We start from the raw sequence: 5,187 nt of genomic DNA on the forward strand, positions 1-5,187 counted from the left end.
CTTAGAATCAAGAGTGCCATCAGCATAGTGACAAATGAAGGTATGTGGGTTTCCCAGTGGCTCAGGTCCTTGGGCACTGCCTTCCCAGATCACTCTATGACCAAGGGCTATGAAGCATCCTGCCTTTCTATAAGATGCATGTCCTGGCCTACTGGATCTATTGTTCTTACTGACAAGCACAGCCCATGGGCATCTCAGTTGTTCCATTAATCTTGACTTTAAAACCAGAATGCAGATCATCCCAGAACCGAAGCCCCAGCTATTTGAATCACTACTAAAGAGTCAGAAGCATCATTCCAGATTCAAACTCCTTTTTGTATCTGAGAAGCTGCACACAGCAAACAGTTGCCCTCTGCTTGCAGCAGTTGCCCTCTGCTATGCTATTGATCTTCTGACAGTCCTCACTGTCATACACATCATCTATCAGGCATCCAATCACTGTGGTAGAGAGAGCAAAACAATCATGGAAGGCCCTGTTCAAAATTTAGATTCAATTTTCTTTTAGTAAAATGATATTGCACAACATCTTCTGAGTCAAACAACTGTGCCTGCTTACAAAGTAAATGACTATAGCTGGGCTTGTTCATTGTTAAAACTCATTTATAGAGGGAGGGAATGGTTAAAATCTTTGGACCCTCACCTGAGTATCTAGTCAATCCTCTCAGACAGTTATATGCACTTAGGCCCTAATTGCAAAAAGCCTTGACATCTTGGGGAACAATTAAGGTGATAGCCTTGAAAAGACTAGGGAGAACAGTATCCACAAATGTGTTTATTAAGACTTTCCAGTATAACTGCCTTTGGGTCACCTGCATTTATAACAGTAATCCCTCACTCATTTTCTAATAATCCCTGATAATACAGAGCTTCAATTTATCATTCAGACCTTCTAGGGAGGGAATAGACATCACTTAGTCCCCCTACCTGGAAAAAGTTCTTATGACAGATTGTAAATTTGTTTGTTGGTATTATTATGTCTCATGGCATAAAAAAAAACTAGAAAGTTTACACAAGTTATAAAGGTCTAAGTAAGTTCTTTAAGGTATATAAAAGGACTTAAAGATGATGCATGTGTTATTAAAAACATTAAGGTCAAAGGTCAATATCATCAAACTTTTGCTTAAATCAATGGAACTATTGGTCTGCTCTCTATAACAAGTACAAGGACTGGCTAAAATGTATGTCTAATCCAAACTTATTTAGAATTTTGTTATTGTTGGGTTTGTCCCAACTTTACATAAACACATTGAGAAATTACTAATAATTTTAAAGATAGAAACAGCAAAGATAGAAACAACAGAGAATTACATTAATAAATGTAGGACTCTTCCAAGAAGTAGGTCCTGTGTGACTGACTATACATATTGCATATCCGCAAAGCCAGAATGTACTTTTTCTTTTGTGACCTTGACTTTGAAAGTCATACTGTATCTCATGTCAAATACTTCCTCTAAAGTGAGAATGATCTTACTTTAAGATGAGAATGGCCTTTACCATTCTTAGTCAACACATAGCTTACTTGCAGATATGACATTCAATCTTTGATCCTGAACTATTTTTACATTGAAAAAATTAGAAGTGAAATTTGAATAAGTTAAAAGGAGAGAGCTATGGTTTAACACTATACTTCTCATATGATCTTTGAATTATATAACCTCATAAAGTAAGGATTTTCATTATGACATTTATATACATGTAAATAATATACCTTGATCCATATCCCATTTCACTCCTTTCAGAATGGCTGCCATCAAGAAAATAAACCCAGTAAATCTTGTCAAGGTTATTGGGGGAGAAAGAACTCTTACACAGTGTTGATAACCACTGTAGAAATCTTTATGGAAGCCTTAAACTACCTATCTATCATCCTCTATGAGCTATAGAATATATGTATGTATGTATATACATATACACATATACACATACACACACATATATACATGAATGATGGGTCTAAGGCAATTGTAATGCCCAAAATTAACCTGTAAACCCCACCTGCTCAGAAACCAGGTAACTTTCTGGAATGCTGGGTGTGGGACTGCATAAGGGTATCCAGGTTCATGGCTGGGCATGGACCTGGAACCCCAAGACTCTGAGTGAGAACTGGCAGGAGTTCAGCCATGCCCCCAGAACCCAGAGTCCTGACATGCAGTTGCATCTCCATAGACCTACATTGTTCAGTCACATAGGCCATTACTGCCCCTCCCAAAGTGCACAGGTAGAGGGTGTGACTAGAAGCCTCAGGCCCTAGGGATTTACATACTAATGAAGGCCAGAGGGTGGAGCAAATTAAGCATGCTTCCCCAGAACCTCCCTCTTTCTCCCTCTCTATTTAACTCAGGTCTGGCCTGAGCTTTACAGGGCGTACATCCAGATCCATCCACCATCCGCCATGACAATAAACCCTTTTGGATCCAAGGACTTCCTTGTGTCATTGGGGTCTACTGCCTCCTCCGGAACCTTAGACTTTTTCCTGTATGTGGGACCCGTTGCGTGGAAAGCCCCTGGGACATCTCCTCCACCCAGTGTGGCCCCCTTTATTTTTTTCCACAGCTGGAAAAAAATAGTAGTTCTTGGGGAATAACAAAACTTCATGGGAAAGTATAGGTTTATCCTTATAAGTGCCTGCAACGTGTGGCCTAAGGCCATTTCAGCTGAGAAAATCCAGGGAATGGTCCTGACCATAGTTCTTCTCTTGGTCAGTATTTAATATTTAATAAAGATTCCTTTAAATTTGGCCCAAAAGGGAAAAAAGGAAGTGAAACTAGAGCTTCAGGTGCCTTCTCAGCTGTGGTGTCTCAGATTCATTCTTAAGGAACTGAGAACTTAATCTTCCCAAATGTCAAAAAGGTCTCCCACCGCAGCTCCTGCAACACAAATGCCCAGCACACCAGGGTTAATCTTGCCTACAACAACTATAGGCTGGGAGGGAACTTGGGCACCAATAGCCATATCACAGCGTCCTCTGGCAATACAATTCCAAAGCCTCCAAAGCCACCAGATAAGCCTCGGATGCCCTACATGAGGTACAACAGAAAGGTCAGGGACCAAGTAAAGGCTTCCAACCCTGACCTAAAGTTGTGGGAGATTGGCAAGATTATTGGTAACATGTGGTGAGATCTCACTGATGAAGAGAAACAAGAATATTTAAACAAATATGAAGCAGAAAAGATAGAGTACAATGAGTCTATGAAGGTCTATCATAAGTCCCATGCATACCTTGCATTTATTAATGCAAAAAGTCGTGCAGAAGCTGCATTAGAGGAAAAAGTCGACAGACAGTCTTGCATAGAGAAGGGAGAGCCTTACATGAGCATTCAGACTGCTGAGGATCCAGATGAGTATGATGATGGCTTTTCAACGAAGCATATAGCTACTGCCCATTTCCAGAGAAACCACCGCCTCATCAGTGAGATCCTCAGTGAGAGTGTGGTACCTGATGTGCGGTCGGTTGTCACAACAGCTAGAATGCAGGTCCTCAAGCGACAAGTCCAGTCTTTAATGGTTCATCGGTGGAAACTAGAAGCTGAGCTTCTTCAGACAGAGAAACTACACCAGGAAAAGAAAAGGAAGTTCCTGGAAAGCACAGACTCCTTTAACAATGAACTTAAAAGGTTATGTGGTCTGAAGGTGGAAGTAGACATGGAGAAGATTGCAGCTGAGATCGCACAGGCGGAAGAGCAGGCCCGCAAAAGTCAGGAGGAGGCCGCAGAGCAGGCTGAGCACAGTCAGAGCAGTATCACCCCCGAGGAAGAGCAAGTGGCGAGCAAAGCGGAGAAGAAGGATGAGGAGAACATCCCGATGGAGACAGAGGAGGCAAACCTTGAAGATATGTCGGAGAGCCAGCAAAATGGTGAAGAAGGCACATCCTCTCCTGAGGACAAGGAGAGTGGGCAGGAGGGGGTTAACAGCATGGAGATGGAAGGGACCAGTGACAATAATACCAGCTCCAGCTCAGAGAGCAACAGCACCACAGTGGAGGAGCTGCCCACAGACCCAGTGCCAGACAAGAAGGAGAAGTAAATGTTGCCTTGTTTTATGTGACCTAAAACTTTTTGAAATGAAAAAAAATGTGTTTTTTGTTTAAAAATTAATCAATCAATTAATCAATCAATTAATTAGAACTCTGAAAAATTGGCTTTAAAAACAAAAGAGGGGGAACAGTACCCCCCAGAAGGAGTCCCCCTGAAATATTCTCCCATCATGCCTTGTTCACTTTTAACTCTCTAAAACTGAAAGCTCATGGCAAATCTACTGCTGACTGCCTCTGGGATCACCGAGACCAATAAAAACTATGCCACAGCTATATGGAAGGACCCTCTTACCCTTAAAGGGAATGGCCCAGACCCAGTTCCCTTACGGGCCCGAGGATTGATATGCCTGTTTGATACCACAGAAGGCACAGCTAAATGGCTACCAAAAAGATTAATGAAATAAATAGATACCCCCACAAAGCCAGGCCCAACCATAAATAAGATGAATAACAATTGACATCCAGGGAAGAGAAATCTCCCTGAGAATTCCTTTCTTTTTCCTTTCCAGGTAAAAATGAATCACCCATGATGTCTGCTGTTAGAAGTTCTAATCCAGATGCTGGCCTCCGAACTTATACTACTCAGACCTTTGATGGGCCATTGACAAGGACATCGAACAGCTAGAGATTGACATCACTAATCTGAAGAAATCCCTCATTTTGCTGTCTGAAGAGACCTCCAAAAATCGCAAAGGACTTTATTTACTCTTTTACAATAGAAAAGGCTGTGTACAGCTCTTGACTGTGTACAGCCCTTGAAGAATAACGTTGCCTTTACATAGACAAGACAGGGATGATTAAAGAGAGCATGAAAAAGGTCAGAGAAGGTCTTGAGAAAAGACAGAGAGAGAAAGATGAGTGCTGGTACAAGAACTGGTTTTCAGCCTCTCCATGGTTGTCAACCCTACTTCCTCCCATCTTGGGGCCATTAATTGGGTTATTTTTGCTTACTTCTTTTGGTCCCTGGGCCTTAAATAGGCGGACTAACTTTGTGAAACAACAGATAAATAATTTGGTAGCAAAACCTATTCAGACACATTATCATAAGTTAGCTATGGAGGACCACGAGACTCAAGATGAGGTTGTTACTTTATACAGGGTGTTCCCAAAACCCATCTCCACCCAACCTAAAAGAGGGGACTTCTGCCCCTAGA

The 5,187-nt window shown here is 41.8% G+C and overlaps 1 pseudogene; it reads left to right on the top strand.

Annotated features, from left to right (window-relative positions):
- Positions 1-2,839: 2,839 nt before the first annotated feature.
- LOC114626826 lies at positions 2,840-4,023 on the top strand (annotated as a pseudogene).
- The last annotated feature ends 1,164 nt before the right edge of the window (positions 4,024-5,187 follow it).

Source organism: Grammomys surdaster, unplaced genomic scaffold (genome assembly GCF_004785775.1).
Source record: "Grammomys surdaster isolate TR1022 unplaced genomic scaffold, NIH_TR_1.0 240, whole genome shotgun sequence".
NCBI lineage: Eukaryota > Metazoa > Chordata > Mammalia > Rodentia > Muridae > Grammomys > Grammomys surdaster.